Source organism: Dermacentor andersoni, chromosome 4, assembly GCF_023375885.2.
Source record: "Dermacentor andersoni chromosome 4, qqDerAnde1_hic_scaffold, whole genome shotgun sequence".
Classification (NCBI taxonomy): Eukaryota; Metazoa; Arthropoda; class Arachnida; order Ixodida; family Ixodidae; genus Dermacentor; species Dermacentor andersoni.
Window position 1 is genome coordinate 111,138,916 of NC_092817.1, and position 21,455 is coordinate 111,160,370.

The 21,455-nt window shown below is 47.9% G+C and overlaps 1 protein-coding gene across 3 annotated transcripts in view; it reads right to left on the reverse strand.

Moving 5' to 3' along the window:
- Window positions 1–17,819, reverse strand: part of LOC126537468 (paired box protein Pax-6-like) — a 67,019-nt gene extending 49,200 nt beyond the window's left edge. For 2 of the 3 annotated variants that reach the window (XM_050184477.2, XM_050184476.3), the window contains exon 1: window positions 17,418–17,818. The gene's annotated coding sequence lies outside the window, so the exon portion shown is untranslated. Of the gene's footprint in view, window positions 1–4,460; window positions 4,536–17,417 lie in introns of all 3 variants that reach the window. The other variant, XM_055074279.1, reaches the window with a different exon arrangement.
- Window positions 17,820–21,455: the final 3,636 nt, after the last annotated feature.

Below are 21,455 nucleotides of genomic sequence, written 5' to 3' on the forward strand. Positions count from 1 at the left end.
AAGCCGCGCGCGGTCGACCCGACGTCTCCGGCCAGCATGGACGTCGCCGGACGGGTCGCGGATTATGCGGAGGGTGCGGCACCACATACACGCGTCTGCACCGCTGCTCGTCGAATATCTGTGCGCGGTGCACGGAGTAACAGGCGAGAGAACGGCGCTTCTTTACTTTTTTTCTTTCTACGAAGGCGCGCACCTTATGCACACACGTCAGACTGCAAGTATTTTGTTCTGCAACCACACCGGCAGGCCAACGGCTCCATGGAAAAGCCCTGCTACCGGTGAAAAGGCCAAGTGACAGCACAAGCGAAGTATGGTCTTAATGCGAAACTTTTTTTTCGCCTATATATATATATATAGTTGTTGCCGAGTGCGGTCCCGAAACAGCCTTCGCGAGAGTTTACGATTGGAGTTTTCAGATCTTTACTTGTCTTTCCTTCATTATTTACTATATTTTGATCTCCTTTAGCGCTCTGCTGCTTTCCTCACAGGCGAGCTATGCGTTCGTGAGGTGTTGTACGGAGTGCGTATAACCGCTGTGACTCCGCGACGTTGAAGTGTGCACGTATACACTTCGCAGGACACGCATCTAGCTCCTCGCAGTGAGTCCCTTTTCGAAATAATTGTGACAGTTACGCTGACTAACGACAACATTCACTCCAATTTTCCCGATTTATGACTCAGAGTGCAGAAAAGGGGTCCCAATAAAGTCCTGGCCCGAATTAATAAGAATGCGACTTCCTTGGCTGTCATAATATATAAGCTGTTTCAAACTTCTGTTTTTCGCCCTTCAATAATACTGGCGCATATGTATCAGTAAGGTATGGGCCCAGCTAGCCTCTGAAGCTTTCAATAAATTATCTCTATACCTCAACTGTTTCTACACTCCATACATGTTACAAGCCGTCTGCAGCACTTCCTAAATTAAGACGCTCACCAAGCCAATGCACTTGCTCAGCGGAATACAGCTCGGCATGTAACTGTCTGAGCCGGATTAGATAGTTTTGTTTTTGCTTGGTACCTATGATACAGTACAGCGATACCATGATACAGTGGTACCATGATACAGTACAGCGATACGCGAGAATCTGGGACATTTGCGCATGCAAGTCGTATACCGCGAATTTAGCAGCGGCTGAGCAGACGACACGGCGCGGATGACGCATCCCGATGGGCATTCGGCCTTCCTACTGGCTAAGGAATCTTGCAGCTTCGCAATTGCTGCAAACGACTATGGAGTATAATACCAAGAACCTCGCAGCATGCGTACGACCAGATTTCACAACGTAGTTTTCTTTATAAGCAGCACAAAATTTATAAAAGAGAGTGCACTGTCTGAACATACCACAAATGCACCGCGTCGCGTGTTACCGAGAAAGCGACAGAGTCGGCGGAGTCGCGTGGCAAGTGTAAACGGACAGGAATTACTAAAGTGAGCCATCCGCGTATGCGCGGCGGAATTTTCTCCGTCGCCAAGCGAGGCGAACGACGACGGGCGCTGGAGCACCCTGATCCCCCCTCTCTCCCCCTCCCCCTTTCCCGTTCTGCTTCCCGAGAGCGCTCCATGACCGATGGGCAGTGCCCGCTGACATCTTCGCTGAACCGACTCGCTCACCGACGGGCGGTATAACTGGTTCGAAGTCCACTGGCGGCGCCGGTTCACCCTCGCAGTGTGTGTGTGTGTGTGTGTGTGTGTGTGTGTGCTCTTCTACAGCACATGCACTGTTGCAGCCCCCCCCCCACCCCCCTTCTCCTCTGTCGTCGTCGTCGTATATTTAGCAATTAATGTATCGTGTTCGGCCTGGACGCGCCCAGTCTGTGTGCTCTAAGGACGAGATCGCAGAATTGATTGAGGCATCGAAGTACGATATAAATGTTTTAAAGGAAGGCTTAAGTGTTAGCGCACCATCATAAACCTGGGGCCGTATTTTTTTGCTTATGAAGTTGACGTAAAGCGCGGCAAAAATAGGACATCGAGGAGCTGAGTTTACAAAAGGTTATCAGTCATAAATCCGAGCGGCTAAGAAAGATAAGAAACGAACAAAGAATGATAAAGAGACTGAATAGAACAACATATATAAGAAACAAACGCGCAATAATAACCTTCCCAATTTTATTCACACATAACCATACAAAAATAGCGAATCAAGGATAGGTGTATGGTTCCGCAAAGGGATAGCACTCGCAGTGAGAAAGCGATTGGAAGCGCAGAAGAAATCGTAGCAATCAGGCACCGATCGATCTGATTCTTTAAAGAGACCCAAAACAGGAATATATTATGCTAGGATGTACTAGTTCAATACGTCTCTGCGATAGCAAAACGGTCTCTCTCACCGTGAGAGGCGGCATAGCACACTTCGCAAAAAAAAAAAAAAACGCATAACAAAAAACGGCTGGCGACATCACCGTGAAGTTCCTGCACTAGTTCACTATGACGTCACGAATTTCAGAAGCGTCTACTCAGGTTAATAGCTCATTGTTTATCGGGTGAAGGTACACAGTATATACATTGCATAATTTGCATTCATGCAAGCAAGTTACAGGAACTCGACTAAGCACGTTTCGAGAACGTTTCCCGTCACAAAATGAGCTTCTACTGGCCAGAACTGCCCGCTCCTAAGTTCTTGTATCGGGATGCAGTTCCCGTATCATGGCTTCTGAGATCTGGGAGGCCATGGGGATAAGTGTACCCAGCCACAAATATACGCTTTTCCTAACTTCATTGTCTGATGGCTTCGTGTGAGTGTATAACTATACACGAAAAAAAAAAAAAACTGAGCTCTTCGGTTGCACTTGAAATTCGTGCGTGACCTCCGAGGTTGCGCGGCGCGTACATGTTGCCGACAAAGAGACGCTGCATGGCGCTGAGGTATCGGCGCGAAATTCAACAAATAGAAGTTAAGCTTTTAATTTTTTTTTTCCTCAGAAGGAATCAACAGTTTACTGACGAATGATCGGAATAGTCTTTGGAAAGCATACTTTGTCACTCGGAAACGTATTTATGTTGTTCCTCTTTAGTGTCCCCAATGTACGAGGCCACGTGCCTAGCGTTCAAGCCACGTGTGCTGCACGTGGGAACGGCAATCTAGCTGTCGTTCGTTCTTCGCACAACGTGAGAATGATGACGCAATGTTGCTGACACAATGCGAGACACTTGCGTTACGAGATTTTGGTGCATGTTGTAATTAATCCGGTGTGGTTGATATTTGACAAGTGTTTCTTTCTTTTATTTGAATTGCAGAAAAATGGGGAGGTAGACCTCTTTAGGACAGGCGATGAAATCCCAAATACGCTACTCGGGAAAGAATAATTATAACAACAATAACGGGAGCCCTCTATTATACTACGTCCCTGACAGCCTGTGATTTACGGTATACAGCAGGGTTCGTTGAACTGAAAATTTTACATTATTATTATTATTATTATTATTATTAAAAGCGAAGCTTTTCTCTGCTAACATCGCCGGGCTTTCGTGACCACGGGACCTGCGTGGCTGTTCTTTGGCCGAAATAGGCCAACCAATCACAGAGGAGGAGGCGCGCGTCGAACACCGCCGCTGTTTCCTTGCACCACCACCAGATGGTTCTGGGCTACGCGCATCCGCGGCGCCGGCGGTGCGAGGGACAGAAAAAAAAAGAAAAAAGACAGGGAGCTCGATTTCGCGCATCCGCGGCTGCGTGGTAATGACGAAGCAAACGCTTCTTGTGGATAGAATGGATTCGAATTCAGCTACGCTATCCGCACGTATGCATATTCTGCCTCTGAAACCATGATGCGTTCGAGGCGCCCGTTGTACTCGCTAGCGGTTTGCAACTCCCCTTAACAAATAAAGGCTCGGTATAACTTGTGTGCGCACGTGCTTGTGCGTGCGCGTACTCGTGTTTCGACTCTTATGCACTCACACCAAGCTTAGCTGTACATATAGATTCGAACCCGTTGGGTAGGCTGCATTTTAATTGTTGTCGTTGTTGCCCGTGAACTTAAAGTTACCCTGCCTGCCGCTCACGCGCGTACACTCACGACGCACACTGACCGCGTGCCAGACAACGCGTCGCCGCCCGCTTGCTTCTTCTTTAAGCCGGGTACGGGACAGACGGCGCCATGTGACAACTGTCCGCGAATATTCGGGGGCGGGGGGGGGGGGGGGGGGGGGGGGACCACCCCGACTCGCGCAGGGGGCCCCTCGCAAGAATACGGCATGCCACCGCCAGGACTGCGGGGGCACAGGGGGCCACACAAAGGAACGCCGGCAAGCACGCTAAAAGCACCCGCGGTTCGGTATAGAAGCACGCTGCAGCGGCGCGGAAGAATAAGCGGGACCCGCGGGCTCGCCGTGGTTATCGCCCGTCTGTCAAGAGATGATCGGCGACGCATTCCGGCGCACGACGACGATTCCCCGCTAAAAACGAGGCGGGTTCACGAGGAAAATAAGAAAACAAAAAACAAAAAAGAAGTATATTCACGGTAGCCACAGAGCGGCGGTGTGTAGTACGCAAACTTCGCGAAGAATGCGACCGAAGCAGTGACGTGGCCACCCTCTGTAAACGAGAGACCATAAAATAAAGAAAGCTTTAGCCCCAAAACAACGCTACAGTTATGCCGTCTCCGCGACCTGTCAGCTTGGCGCGCGCTGTATAGGTATACGGGCGCGCACCAAGTGCAGTGGCGGCGTGGTTTAGCTCGTGCAAAGCTGCTGCAGGTGACCAGAGAAATAGCGGCACGGTAAACGCTTCGACTCAATCTACGGTGCAGAGAGAGAGAGATAAATTAATGCTTTAGTGATAGCTGGAGTTGTTACTTTGCTAGTATATGACCAAACAGCTCGGGATAATTTCAGTAACAGGAACAATAATAAAAACGGGAATAACAAAGAAGCTACGGTATACGTAATCCATTGTAGTTACAGTGCAACCATGGGAGCTCGGTGCTCATATGTATTCCTGTATATGCACCGCATACTATGGGAAACTGTTGACGTAACACTTTTGTTTATTGCTTCTTTTTTCATATATTTCGCTGTTGCAACATCCTTCGTATTTTGTTGCGAACGTCCATACGCCATAACAAAAAACAATAACAACAACAAAAAAAAAAACAAAGAGAAACTGTCATTATTATCAAACCGTCTCTTCCATAAAGAATGAAGCAAATGCACAAATATTGAGCAAAAGGAGGCACCTTGCTTAGTGTGCGTTCTTTATTGTTGCGATGTGGGCACTCCAAGCGAATTGTCGCTGCCGTCGTCGGCGTCGCCGTGGGGATGCGCATTTATTCAGGTGTATGTACACGATATGCTTATCCATGAGTATATGAGAACTATATTGTTTCTTTATTCAATTACTAAAGTTGCTCACAGCAGATCTTATGTTCTTGACTAGAGTATTCCTCGGAATTTTGAGAATAGCGGCCCGCAAACAAATGTCATGAAACATAACATTCACAGCACACGGCTTTTATCTTAAATCTACTCGGACTATCACATATTAAAAGTTCAAAACAATATCAGTGCTGAAACCTGAAAGTGAGGTCATTTTACTGGCGTGGCGTTTTACGGGCAGCGAAGTGGCACCCGCGCTATGCAATTACAGGCCCTAAACGGCGTGTGAAAACTTTTAAGGGTACCAGAAATTTTGACGAAACTCGCTTTTGTCGGGCCCGCGTATAATTAGAACAGCGTCCGCTAAGTTCGAGCGAAACGGTAAAGCTTGCTGTTGCAATCAGTGCTTCGCCCTTCAGGCGAAGCTGCCCAATTTTTTGCTTTTGTCCTTGATTTCGAATCTCTTCATGAAAGTCCTCATAACACATTTTAAGTTGGCTTCATCCGCTATGCTCTACAAGCAACCGGGTAAGAGTTATGTTATTATTGATGCCCCAAGATATCGTCTCTGTTGCTAGAAGGGCTTCCAGTGATAATAAAAGAAACCAAGGGAGGCGAAGTGCAGCAAATGACGCCATATTTGCTCCTTTGTACACAACGGAGATGCGTTGCTATGGGGGGAGGGGGCGAGGAGGGCGAGTATATCCCCGAAGTGGCCGGGTTTCACCATTACACTCGTCTTAGTTGTCTCTGTTAGCATATCTTCGCTATATGTATTTGATGTTACATGCTATATGAAACAAAAAGTCGACAGCCACGCTTTTTCCTCTCCTTTTCTTTGCGTATCGGTGAGTTCATATCAAAGCGCTTTGCAATTAAATAACGCGCGGATGTCGCGATGCAAGATCGAGCAACGAACGTAGGCAGTCGTACGGGAGGAGTCACGCGACATCATCGTCCCTGCACGGCGACCCGCCGAACGGCCGGGGAGTGCGCGATAAGCGAGCCGACAGACACACCCACACAAGCGCACGCTGCGGGCGGCTCACGACGCAATTAGCGCATGTCACCCGGTGACAGCCACCTTCCCTGTACAGCTCAGCAGCAGCACCCTCGCCCCCTCCTTTTTCCATTCACGTGAACCAGTGGGAAGCGCCCCGGTTGTCGGCGCGAGCCGCTTGCCGGCCGACGACACAAGCTTGCCGCACTGCGATGCCGCTGCAAGAGGAGCTTTCGCGGACGCTCGTCTCACGAATGTAACCTGGGTAGTTACGTGCACCACAGCGAAGGCCGCGGCCACGCATTGGCTTTGTAGAGCCTTCAGTGTCGGTAGTTGTGTGCACGAGGACGAAGCCGACCGCGGCTTGGTGAGCCTTGCACGCAGCATTCGGTTGCCGGACGACGGCACAAGCTTGCCGCACGCGCTGCCGCGGCCCCAATGTGTACAGTATACAGGGCCAAGACATGGTCGTATTTTTCGATGCTCGCTGTCCAATGTCGTGGACAGCGACCATCGACGTACTCGGAAAGCCACGTTCGTAACGCGTATGCTACACGTGTAGTATGCACGTTAAGGTATACGTGATCCTGAATGACAAGACCCTCTCAGAATTAGTAAATCAAACTCCAGGAGGCCATTTCAAATGAATTTGTATCAACGCAGCCAAGTCACAACCTTGCGGCGCCAAATAGACGCCGTATTTCTTATACTGTAGTTTGTCAGTCAATTTCAAACGCTATACATTCCTTGACCTCCTCTTCTGAAGAAACACGGACAACCGGAAAGCTAGTGCACCGAACGAGGCACGACGAGGTATTTCTTTCGAGGGGCTCGCACCCTGTTCCCGTGACAATCGTTCTATCGAAGCTTGTGTCCGGGGAACATCGCGTGCGCAGCGCAACTCCCCGAGTGCACGATTTTGTTGCCGCAGACAAGAAAAAATAGTTGCAAAATTGTTACACGACGCAGTCTCTCTTCGCACTGCACCCGACTGCACGATGAACAGCCGAGACGAAGCGCCCGGCATCCCCCCCCCCTCCCCCTTCCCGTGCAGCGGGAGCGCTTCGCGATGCGGCCGGCGATAAAAGAGGAGCGATTTTGCGACTGACCAACTGTCGCCTCCGGCCCATCGCCGACGTGTGTTCTCTCTTCGCGCACTTTGCGTCGGCGAGAGAAACGTTCGCCTACACCTGACAAGTTGTCGCAAAGAGCCGAGGAAATAAATAAGAAGCGAAAGAAAAGAAGACTTGGAGTGACCCCCAAGATTCCACTGATCGTAGGAAGTCCAAGGGCGAACTGCGCCGCGACTCGAAAAGAGGAGCGGCTTACGCGCGGAGATCATTGTTCGCTCCTTCTTCGAAGCATCGCTCCTTCTTGGTAAATGACTTTTGAAACGACGGACTTTGCGAAAGCTGTATGATTGCGACAGCGCAACGAGCACAGTAGCGTTATGTCGCGACTTGCAGAAAGCTTGTTGTATAGCCGTGTATGGAGAAAAAAAAAAAAGGAAAATAAGCGGAAGGCAGGATACAAGAGTGTGTTTGAGGCACGCGTAACAAACGCAGCTTTTTTGACAACGAAAAAGTTTAAACGGACACTAATGAGCAACAAGAAATCAGCTCATAAGGCTGGTAAAATATCAGTACAAAACACCATTTTGATTGGGTCAGCCTTGAATAGTTCGGTCATTACTGGAGAGAATGAAGGCCAAACTTCTATTTCTTGAATTCTGCGTCCGAGCCACGGCACTAGTATATATACGTCAGTGTGACGTCAAGGATTAGTATCTTCCCGTACCTGGCCCGTTTTGGAGCATGAAAACTTCTCAGAACTTGCTATAGGTAGAGTCCCAGGCTTTGTTCTTTTAGGAAGTAATGTAGCCTTTCTTCGCCGATATATATATATATATATATATATATATATATGTGTGTGTGTGTGTGTGTGTGTGTGTGTGTGTGTGTGTGAACGACGAGTTCTTTGTTGCAGGATTCTGTGTATGAACGAAAAATTCCCATTAAATGGCATAGAAACGTACACGCACAAATGCTTGCGAGTATACATGATAATTTACACGCATGAGAGCGTTATGCCGCCACTGCGCTCAAGTTTCTGAAAGCGTACTCCACAGGTATACAGTGTAAAGTGTTCGGTTTGCACACGACACAATACTGTAAACGTGCTTCACGATATAGGTACGAGCGTTTATATAATCAAGTTGTGGCGTGGAGCAGAGCTGGAACGCCTGGCTTCTAGCGTGAAGGTCTTCACTTCGAATACGCCTCCAGTTCACTACATTGTCAGGCTTGAAGTGGCGCCTGACACCGGCCAAAAGTAAAAAGAAAATATTTTCGAGAACCAGTAGGACTAAACTAGTCCAGTCAGAACCAAATTAGGAAGGCAAACTACGCTTCAACATAGACACTCCATCACCAGAACAGGAATTGGCCTACGGGGTGCAGTATTCGGCCACTACCTCCCTCATGACCCCTACGCTTGACCCATGGCCCTCAGTCCCCAGCCACTGCGGACCACCTGAACAAGGCGGCGGTCAGACCTGCGACACGGTAGAGGCTGCTAAGAATCTCGGGATCCGGGCAGGCCGCCACTGGAAGCTTAACCTGGCAACGTTCAACACGCGATCCTTCTCGAGTGAGGCTAGCTTAGCAGGGCTCCTAGGAGAATTATCAGGAATTGCCTGGTATAGTATTGACCTCAATGTGGCTAGAACTGATGAGGCTATTATACAGTTCTGACTAACGGCCATGTCCTCTGCTACAGACGTCTGCTACAGAGATAAGAGAGTACGGGATATGATTCCTAATCCATAAGGACATAGTGGGCAACGTTGATGAACTCTACAGCATTAATGAGCGTGTAGCAGTCGTCGTATACTGTTGTAGGAGGTATATTACAAGCCTACGATTCTACCTCCAGTCATGATGATGAAGAAATAGAACAATTTTATGAAGATATTGACTTAGTGATGAGAAAGGTGCAAACTCAGTATATCACTGCAATACTCATGGGCGACTTCAATAAAGGTTGGGGAAAAGCAGGCTGGGGAACAAGTAATTGGCCACTACAGCATAGATTCTAGGAATACTAGAGGAGAAATGTTGGTAGAATTCGCGGAAAGGTATAGACTCCGAATAATGAATACCTTCTTCAGGAAGCGCAGTAACAGAAAGTGGACCCGGGAAATCCTTAATGGAGAAACAAGAAATGAAATAGATTTCATACTCTTTGCCGATCCCAGCATAGTGCAAGATTTAGAAGTGTTAGGTGTATAGGTAAAGGGCAATGACCATATATGTTAGTGAGGTCTAGGATTTCTCTCAATTTGAAGAGATGAAGAACTAAAATTGGTTAAGATGAACAGGCCAATCTAGGGGAAGTAAGGGTAAAAGCAGACGAATTCAGACTGCTGCTTGCAAACAAATATGCAGCGTTAGAACAGAAAGATGATGATCACATAGTGGCAAAGAATGAAACCTTAACTAGGTTGATTTCAGAAGCAACAATTGAAGTATGGGGTAAGGCACCAAGGCAACCAGTAGGTAACCTCTCCCAAGTAGCAAAGGACCTACTAAAGAAACGACAAAGCATGAAAGTGTCTAACTCGAGCGATCAGATAGAATTCGCTGAGTTGACAAACCAAGTAAACAAAAAAAGTAAGGGATATTCGAAATTATAACGTGTATGTGAAAGATTGAGGAAGCAGTAAAATATGGTCGCAGCATGAAATCACTGCGAAGAAAAGTTGGGATGATGGCAAGATGTATGCACTGAAAGACAAGCAGGATAATGTCACCAGCAATTTCTATGACATAGTGAAAGCAGCAGAATTAATATATACTGACCTATACAGTACCCAGAGCAGCCACGTTACCTTCATTTGAAGTATAGTGATGAACCGGATACTGAGTCTCCTTATATAACTAACGATACGATGAAGTGAGAAGGGCCTTGCAAGACATGACCCGGGGAAAAGCGGCAGACGAAGCTGGAATAACAGTCGAATCATGTTGAATCATGCTTGAAAAGCTTGCGGCCCTTTATACGCAATGCCTCACGACTTCAAGTAGACCATAGAGCCGGAAAAATGCTAACAATATACTAATCCATAAGAAGGGAGACCTCAAAGAATTGAATAAATATAGGCCCATTAGCTTACTTTCAGTATTGTGTAATATATTTACCAAAATAATTTCCAATGGAATCAGGGCAAGCCTTGACTTCAATCAACCAAGAGAACAGGCTGGCTTCAGGAATAGATATTCTACAATGAATCAAACCCATGGCATCAATAAGGTAATCGAGAAATATGTGGAGTACGATCAACCTCTCTATATATGGTTTTCATAGATTACGAAAAGGCATTTGGTTCAGTAGAGATACCAGCAGTCATGGAGGCATTGTGTAATCAAGGAGTACACTGTAGGAGGCACACGTGAATACCTTGGGAAATATCTACAAAGATTCCACAGATACCTTGGTTCTTCACAAGAAAAGCAGAAAGTTACATATCAAGAAAAGGGCCAGGCAAGGAAACACAATCTCTCCGTTGCTATTCACTGCATGCTTAGACGTATTCAAGCTATTAGATTGGGAAAGCTTAGGAGCAAGGACCAACGGCGAATATCTCAGCAACTTTAAGTTTGCAGACGACATTGCCCTGTTAAGTAACACTGCGGACAAATTACCACAAATGATTGATGACCTTAACCAAGAAAGTGTAAGAGTGGGATTGAAGATTCATATCCAGAAGAAAAAGGTAATGTTCAATAGCTTGGTGAGGAAACAAAATTTCACGATCATTATTCAGCCTCGCAGTCGGCACAGTAGTGGGTTTATCTAGGTCAATTACTCACAGAGAACCCTGATAATGAGAAGAAATCATGAGTGCAGCGGTGGCGTAGAAGTGCAGCGGTGGCGTAGAGGTAGAACACCCGCCTCGCGTGCAAGAGGTCCGTGGTTCGAATCCTGGTGCCGCGCAATTTTCCACCGGATAAAAAAAAACCCGCGTGTTGATAAAATTGCATAAACAGGCCTGGAGCGTGGCCTGATCCCGGTGACCAGAACCGGCAACGCACTCCCTCACCAGAGCAGGATTGACCACCCTGGTGCAGTACTTGGCACACAACCTCCTATATGAACACAACAATCGAGAAGAAAATTTACAGAAGGATAAAAATTGGTTGGGTTGCATACGGCAGGTATTACCAAATCCTGACTTGGAGCTTACCACTGTCGACGAAACGAAAATTGTACAATCATTGCATTCTACATATAGGGCAGAAACTTGGAGGTTAACAAAGAAGCTGAACAAGTTAAGGACCGCCAAAGAGCGATGGAATGAAACATGTTAGGCGTAACGTTAAGAGACAGGAAGTGAGTGGTGTCGATAAGAGAGAAAACGGGGATAGCTGACATACTAGTTGATATTAAGAGAAAAAAAAAGGAAGATGATTAAGCTTCGCCTTTAGGAGTGGAACGCGATAGCATTCAAAGATTCTTCAAAGACAAAGAGAAACATTCAAAGACTGCTTCTCACGGTTATGCAACCTCAATGTTTACCGGGAAACGCTGGCGGCGAACGCTATGCACGAAGACGCGCTTTCTGGTAGAAACGCGGCCTCTTGCGTGGGCCGCGGATGCGCGGAGGCGAGCGTCATCTGGATGGTGTTGTAGCAAGGAACCGAGCGGGGCGCGCCTCTCTATGAGTGGTAGAAACGCTTGAAAATGGGTTATGCTTGAGTTATGAATTATGTAACAGAATTATGTCTGCTCGTATATTCAAATTACAATCCGATGCTATCATGTCTCCAGGCTGTGTGTAAGTCGTACCTTACAATTTTTCAGGCGCACTTTACTTTGAGAAATTCAATTAGATCAGTAACGCATCTGTGTTGCACGGAGGGCCTGCGCGGTTGGGTATGCGTGATTCAGAATGATTTTTCGCTCACAAGACTGTCGGCGCCGGACTTTCTGCGACATGGGGCCCGTTAACGCGTTAAAATGGAACTGGGCCTGTCGAGTAATGCGTAGTGTAGATATAACCTGTGGACCATTAGAGTTACAGAGTGGATGCTGGAAGGGAAGCGCAGTCGAGGACGGCAGAGAAATGGATGCGATGACGAAATTATAGGAAATTTGCAGGCACAAGTTGGAATCAGCAAGACAGGGGTAATTGGGACCGTAGGGAGAGTCCTTCGTCCTGGGGGGCAGTGAACATAAAAATAGGCTGCTGCTGATGATAATGAAATCAGTGCGAGCCGAAAACCCAAGGAAAACACGCTCACAATACACAGCAACCCACTGATCCCCCCTCCCCCCATTATCCCTCTCTTCCTTTCTTACATCCCTTCTATGCGGGTGTGAATTGGGGAGCTTCCCCTCCTTCGGTTCTCTGAAATATGGGGTGGCCACACAATCGCCCCGCGTCGCGCTCAACCCCTCGGCAGCCTCTCTAATCTCGGATCCCCCTGTCCGTGCTGCATACACCGTTTCTCGCGAGCTTGCACGCTTCTGTTGCAGGATATGCACACGTGTGAGTGAGTGCGTGCGTGCATGATCGGCTCGGTCGCATGCACCGATGACAACCGATAGTTTTCGGAGGTTGCGGGAACGGATCCCGCGAGAAACAGCGGCCAGCTGTATAGCAAGCAACAGACTCCCCCTCCCCCCCCCCTTTTTTTTTCCTGAAAGCATGCTCGAGTGACGACTGTCGAGTTTCCCAAGACTCCCTTCACGCCGCTATTAATCTGTCGCTTTTCGGCGATGCCTGTAGAGCGGGCGTATCACCCGCGCACGCGCCGCAAATCCATATATTCCATAGAGTGGCTCGGTCGCGGTATCAATTGCGGCTGCGTCGCGGCGGTGAAAGGGGAATAGAAGGGGGAGGGGGGGCAGTTTCACTTGTCCCTCTTTATATCCGCGCACGGCGTCGCTGCTTCTCCGCTCAACCTGACGACGTCGCTCGTGCAGCCTGATGCCACTACTTATTGAGCACCAGAGTCAACAGAGGGTTCCACAAATCGTATCCGCAGCCAGAGAGGTTTAGCTTGCCCACGCATTACCCTTGATGGAATACCAGGTCACGGGGGACGTGGTTAACGGTAACAACGCGGGTAGCGACATCTTGTGACCCCTTGTCGTCCGGCAACAATACATTAGAAACATGTCTGTGTTCCATGGGCTGCTCTCGTCAAAAGGAAATAACAACACCACATGTTGACGAGCATAGACTGCCGCCGACGCTTTGCACCATGCAGCATCTTACGATACAGTTGGCCAGATGCAATAATAGCTCTGTGTCCTCTCTGGTTAAACTCTGCGCCTCCATCACGTTAAATTTATGCCTTTGGTAAGCCGACATTCCGTAAAGGATGTACGGGTATTGTAACAGTTTACGGAATGTACCGGAGACATGGGGGTGCACCATGGAGCCATCTGGTGACGCTGACTGGCTAGAGCACACAGAACTATATTTGCGCGCGAACCATGTTCGCGCCACAGCAACAATCATTAGAGCGTATTGTCGATTATTTTTCTTTTCGTTCTATTCTGCTAGAACGGCGATACAACGCAAAAGCGTTTCTAACGCGTAGTGACAGAAGAACGTGTCACAAGGTGTTGGTGTACCGCCGTGGCATCTTGCTGACTTTCCATTCAGAGTAACTATATACAGTTAATTTCCTCTGGCTGACGAATATGGACGTGTCCATCGATAGGCGTCATGCACTACACAAAAGCGCAGAATCATCTAAATATTTTTAAACGCCTTCTTTGACTTAAACACGTCAGACGTTGTAGCACCCATTCTACGTCCGACGCCATTACATGCAGTTCTAATAACATAGTACTAATGGTAATAACGAAAATTATAAAAGTTAGAAAGCAATGATAATATTATTATTTGCATTTACATAGATACTTGCTTAAGATTAGAGGGATAAGAAGAAAACAAAATTGTTGTTTGGCAGTCAGTCTAGCTTAAAAAAAGATCTTGAAAGGTCAAGCCATCTTCACAATTATCTTCTTCAACGTGGCATATAAACACTCCCATGCATTCTTATTGATATATTCGCTAGAAGATGGTTTGATATAATGTTTGTGTCGTGAGAAAGACAAGCTATTTTCGAAATGGTGGTGTGAACAAGTTGAAACTATATAATATGTAAGCCAGCTAAAGTCACGAGCTTCGGCGAGGTCGCAACTTCGCATGCGCAACCAACGGTGCTAAGCCACATGCAGTACACAATTGGCGCTTTATCTATAGGTTAAAATAAACCAGTGCAGCTTGAGCTCTATAAACATAGAATAACTCCAGATAAATTCAACGTCAGTCTTCTTCAACGCGTCCGCGAGGATAAAGAACCTCAACAAAATTAGAATGCAAGATTCGTTACATGTATATTGCACAGAAGAAAAGCGTATATATAACCGGATGAGATATATATGAGAGCAAGAACGATAGCGGCGGCATTTCGTATTCAAGCAAAGCGTATAATTACAATCAACGCGGTTGTTCCACGCCTCTGCTGACGTGAACAATTAAGTCGGGATCGGCTCGTCGGTTCGTTAAGACGGCTTTTAGCTCTCTTGTTTCGTATAGAGGGGAGTATAAGGAAACGTAAGAATGCTCCCAATGCAAGTATAGAACGCGTATACAGTATATAGGATGTCGTTACCGGCGCGGCGTAGCTCCCATTTGCGTATTCTGACAAGTTTGTGCAATATATACATAGTACAATGCTCTGTTTTCTTATATTTAAATATAGGGAACGTACCGGCGTCTGTCGCGTTGTGCCAAGTCCAGTATGATAGATGGAGAGAGAGAGAAAAAGAACACTTTGCATCGTTACTGCAGCGGAATTTAAACCAGCTTCTCAGCACCTACGTGTACCTATAATAAATGCCTATATATGTGCTGGCTATATATCATGCGACATTAACAATGCGTGTACATCAGCGATTATACTGGAGGACTTACACAGGCAGTGACGCACGTAACAATTAAACGTCCTGTCCCTGAAATTCCAAATTTCTAAGCGAAAAAAAAAATCGATTTAACCAGTTTACGTATATACGGGTTATCCAAGGAACTAACATAGCATATAGATTTAAAAAAAAGGTGTTGCTGATGCATATTACCTTATAATCAAAGCCGCAACACGGATGCGGTCGTGCTCGCTGTTGGCATTGCAAAAGCGATTTGTTTACTATAAAAAAAAAGAAATAAAGAAAGAAGAAAATGATAGCGTGGTACTGACAGGAAATTCAGCCTGCATGTGAGTATATTTGCAAGTGCAAATATACAAAGTTTCTAACGACTGAAAACTAAACGCGTGAATAAAGTAACACTTTATGACTGTGGCACCCTTTCCCCAGCAAGAAAATAATATACGAACAGTGCACGTGATAACGAGAGAGAACAAAGAGAGTGGCATATACATATACATACGGGACAAAGCGTTACGTCAATTACTCAATCAAAAACTAGTTGCACGCAGTGTAATTAAGCTTCGGATACGAGTCGCACGCAGATGGAGGTTGCATGATGCGTCGTGCTTAGTGCACACAATGAAGACGAATCATGCACGATTCTATACAGGCCCATTGTAAACGCAATTACACAACTGTGTCACTACGCGCGCGTCGCAGGGGATCCAGCATCAACAGATGAAGATCTCAAGTCCTTACAACACGCAGACACTCATCAACGTCGTCTCTGTATGCATAACTGCTTTATTTTTTTCTCCCTCTCTTTTGTGCACAGAGCACCGCGAGCGATTCCTAAACCACGACGACACCCCGCGGCCATGGCAGGCGCATGGCAGCCGTAAAAGGAGGCAGCAAGACGAACAGGTGTACTGGTAAGCGTATATATATGTCTAGCATAAAGTAAGCGGGGTCTTCAATTCACAACCGCGGCTCATTCATTCAACGCTCTTTGTATGTGTGTACTTAAGAGCATGCAAATATGACGTGCGCACGGAGTTTAAAGTCAGGCAATGATTAAACGAATGAGCTTTTGAAAGCGTCATCGTTTTTCGCATCCTTAGCCCCCTCCCCCCCCCCCCCCCCTTCCGCTCTATTTCTGTTCACTAGGGGCTCGCGTCGACAGATGAAGTTGTCCGCAAATGGCAAGAAAAGATGAAGTCCTTATAGCCGGACAGCACGCACTTTGTCTCGTACAAGCGCACCAACACACACACACACGCACACACACGCATACACAGAGCTGGAAGTTGCGGCGTAGACAGCTCAGGTCCCGGTTTTGATGGAGTGCTCTCCAAGAGGAAACAATTTCTGTCCGCGCGCCCATTAGCAAATGGAACGCAGTCCTAGCATGCACTGCGTTCCTCAGCGAGAGAGAAAGAGTGAGAGGAGAAAAAGAAGCGAAGCTTAGGGCTCGGGCATGCATGGCACCCTTTTACTGGAATGAGGGAATTATAATAGCGGCTTCACGCTGGCTGGAAACACGCGTGTCTCTATTTAGATGCGCGACCAGTCACCCTCGCGACACTTCACTCGTTCATTAAGCGTTTCGCGTGAACGTTCCGTTACATTGGTGCGTGCGGCGAGCCAAAGCTCTGAAGGCTTGGCAGGCTAAGTAAGCTGAACGAAGACTTTTATCATATCGGCGAGCGTCCACCTGTCTTGTATAATATATCTTGGTCTGGCCTATATATGCAGGTGGGAGGGGGGGGGGGGGACATGCGTGCAGAAGCGTTGTCTTATGTTTTCTACGCGGTGTCTCGGAGATGAGGTAATAATACAGGTGGTGTTTCCTCGTGTGACCTAAATGACGAGTTGGTATAAAGACTTGATGTGTTAATAGGAGACAATTGTACTCAACGTGTGTAACGGGATATCGAGTTAAAAGGAATTGATGCACGGCCAGGTGCGAATTTGTCAAAAAAAAAGAAATAATATAGAAAGCCCTATCGATACCAGAACAAACTCGAGGTTCGAAAAGAAAACACAAAACGGGTAAGCGGTTTCGACTCCGCGTGTACAAAAGGAAGGGGTCACGCCATCGGCGGCAGGGTCACGCCACCGCGCACAAAGAAGAAGGGCCGCGTGTCGCCTGCTCACCTGGCGTACAGCAGTGGGGGCGTAGCAGACGACGACGACGACAGGAGGCGAGCCGCCACCGCAACAGCCGGGGACCCCTCACTTCAAGGCGCGCCCATGGTCGGCTTGGCTGGCCGGCGTCGCGCTTCGGACCCCCTCTTCCGGTCGGCGGCCGCGAATTTTCCGGGGCCGTGGGAAGAGCGGTGTCGCACGCTTGGCCAGAGACGACGGCCCCGCGCCCAACGGCTTTCACGCCCGAACTCGCCGACCCGAACTCGCCGGTCGCCCCGCTCTGTCGCGCTCGGCCGCCGACGCTGTCGGCTCAGATAATCGCCGCCTCGGACCAATGGAGCGCTGCGTGCGGGCGTGACGTCAGCCCTCACCCTCTCCCCGGGGGTCCGCGGACACGCCCCGCGAACGGCGCATCTCATTAACGCCGCGGGCCAATGGGAGAGGCGTCGGGTCCGCCGCGAGGTACGCCTTCGAGAAACCGCCTCTTCGTTGCGGTGGGGGGGTCTGCTACTGTTTCCAAAGGGGGCTGAAGTGCCTCGAAGGGAAGGTGAGGGGGGGTTCGGTCCCCTCTCCTGTAGTGGGGGTCTACGCGAACCCTCCTTCCCTCGTCCTCACCCTTGGGACCTCGGCGGTTGACTGTGCGTCGCCGCCGGCGGGGGGTTCCGTGGCGGACCGGAGTCGTCGAGGGCTGCGGGGGCAAAAACGCGCTCGCTTCCGCAGCTGGCCACTTGCCTCCCGCAGCGTGGATAAACGCCGTGTTTTCCGGAGGGCTTCTGCGTTGAGCCCGTGTGTGTGCGAGGGTGTGTGCGTGTATGGCTCGTGAGCGTGTGCCCCGCGGTCTTTTGGCACCATCGCAACCTGCGCGGGACCGTGTTCGGAGTTGGCGACCGTCGGCGAAGTGACCACTGCTGTCAGGGCGAAGTCAACGGCCGGCGTAGGAACCCGCTTCTGCCACGTTTGGACTCCGACCTATGGGCGCATAGGACACTACACTGCGCGCGACATGCATCTCGTCTTTGTGCGTTTGATGGGGGAGGCAGCATGCAGCACTAAATGGACTTTATACAGGACAACGTGGTGGCGTATAGGTTGCATTGACAGGTTTTTGTTACAGGTGTTTTTTTTTTTCTGCTCTTTGTTTCTTTAGCCGGTTACTATATACACTGAGTATAAGGCTCCTGAAAAGCCAAGTCCACACCTCCTTTATTGCTTAAAACTGTATATCAAATAGCTTCCCGTGATTTCCTTTTTATTTGTTGCTTTTCTGTTGGTTTTCAGGTCATAAGATTGTGAGATTTGCTTACGTCGCCTATAATCCCCCAAAAGTGTTAAGTAGCCTAACTTCAGGTAAGATATCCTCGCCGAAAATCATGGAGCGTCTTTTAGCAGGCTGCCAATTACACATATTGACTTGGTTAACTATGCTCCTCACAAAACCACACAAAACTATGGCTTACAGCGAACAAACGAAGTTAGCAAATTTTCAATTGCATGGTATCGAAACAGCGCGTCGAGTTATCGAAATTCAGCCACTGGACAACTTAACGAAGCACGCGACACGAACGAGGATACCGCTCCACAACCGACGATCATATTCGCGAGATGGATGGTTACTCGCAGTGAATTCTACACGGCAGTTATATACTCTCTGGGCAAGCTATATTAACACACATGCGGTGCCCAATCATCTCTCTTTATCAAGCAACGGAATTAATAATAATAATAAAAAAATCTAGGAACGACGGAGCCCACCACATATTTTTCGCGGAAGAAGGTAAATTGAAAGCAAACACGCCGCTTGGTGATGCATGATTCGGTCATGCTGGGGCAACCAGTCATCATCAATGTCAGCTCATAGTCTCATATATAGTTGATGTTCACTGTAGTACGAAGGTCTCTCCCAGTGATCACCAATTATGCCTGTCTTGCGTCAGCTGATCCCGTCATATCCGGGCAGTCATGTAGAGAGTTTAGGTTAAGCGCCTAAACAGCACCGGCTAGCCTGATCGCAGTGCGCAGCCTGTGCAATTTAATTAACCGGCAAGGTTCACTTCAAACATTTCGCCGCGGTAAGACTCAGCAGCAAACGCTTAAGGCAAGTCTATGGCTCGGAAAACACCGTGCAAAAGCTACGAAGCTCCTCAACTAAATCGAGAAGCCCCTATGCAAACGTCGTCGGCTTCGGGGCAAGATTAAACAAACCGCGGTAGAGTATTTCTTTTTTTTTTATGATTGCGTTTAAATGTTTTTAAGGAAAAGGATGATTCATGCACTTTACAATTATTATTATTTTTATTTTGCGCCAGTGATACTGGTGTATAAGTAGTGACTCCGATTCGTGTAGAAGACGTACGGCTCTCCCGTATTCGTAATTCTTGAGCACCTCCTCTCCGTCACCCTCTATAAGTCGTATATCGTAAGTGCCGTACGTATTTTGCAGTATTGCGCAGTCCAAGTCCGGAAATTGATTAGACAACAGCAACAAAAGTAATAATACGTTAAAGAGGTCTTCACCGCGTGAAGGATTTATATGCAGTGAAGCACGCTTTAGAGATAAAAGGAAATCGATATAATGTTTCCGCTCTTGGTGGGGTCAGGAAACTTGGACGGTGTGTACGGGAAAGTGGTCCATGAGGCAGGATGTATTTTTTCTCTCTCTCAAAGCTGATTATATAATAATATTCGAAAGAAAAAGAATGTTGGCGGGCGTACGGCAGGGAGAAGGGGAAGGAGGAGGCACATGCACCTAAGCAATGTTGTATGTACGTGGCGGTGGTGGTCCATGATGTGTTTAGCTACGGGCGTGTTTAGCCTGGCGATCGAGGCCGGCATTTGCTTCGCCTTAACGTCTCTATATGCCACGGCTTGCACAGAAAGAAGGCGGCGCTATCTGCGCATAGAAAGGGAAAGTTCATTTTTCGGGTTTTCCAAAGGCATTTTAAATACTTTACTTCAAAAGCGCCTCTTCATACTGCGCCTTCTGCGGGAAACATTCGGAGGAGAACGAACGAGGAGGCATTGGGAATCGCCACCGTCGATACAAAATTGTACTCTATGACCCTATGTTATGCGAGTGGCCTTGTCCGCATACCTTACACGCTACGCGTACAGTGCGCTTTAGAGTGTCGATGTCGCGTACAGTGAGCGCGCGACAATCGATCGCAACGCGACGACAGAAGACGCAGTCAGTGCTGACGGCATTTGTGCGCTGTGGACAGTGTATAGCGGCCATTTTTTATTCTTTTCGCGCAAGTGTTTCCATCTCTAGGGAGCCTTTCACGGGGCTACGGCAGGCAGAGCTGGTACGCAGAATCTTCATCATCAGCCTAGTTTATGACTTTTCTTCAGGACGAAGGCCCCCTCCAGATTTATAACCCTATATCGCGTCAGAAGACCCTATTAGTATTCTCGCAATATTTAAATCTAACCTTCTATTTTCAGACAATGCTGGCTGAACAGCCCCCTTTGCAGCTCCCATAGACAACAGCGCCAACGTTCCCTCTAGTAATTATTGTATGAAACTCCATGGTTTGTAACGCCGGTAAATCCTATAGCTGGAGGCAGCGCAACGTCATAGCACCAACACGTCCTCATAGCAATAACCACTAGAGATATCTCCAGCGAGTGTGCACAGAAGCATACCGCAGCAGGTCTATACCGGGAAGCTATCGCTTGATTTTGACATCTATCCTCTAATGATTTCTGCCCAATTTTTTTTTCTGATCTAGTCTAATACAGAACGTCATCTGAAGGTAAAATTCCCGCCATCGAGATCTCCAGCTGCGCGAAGTGTTCGACAGGCGTGACCTTAATGATTAATTTACATACCTGCCAACTCTTCTCATTTATGCGGCAGACCTCCGAATTACAACCGATCCTCCAGATTTTATTTACGCGGCCAGAAATCTCCCGAAAATGTGTCCCAACCCTAACGCAAGAACAATGCCAAAAAAATAAAGATAAAAAGAAAGAAAGAACAAAACACGTCATGCAGCGCAGCCGTCATCGTAATTGTCACTATGCGCAAGGTAGCTAGCGGAAGTCAGA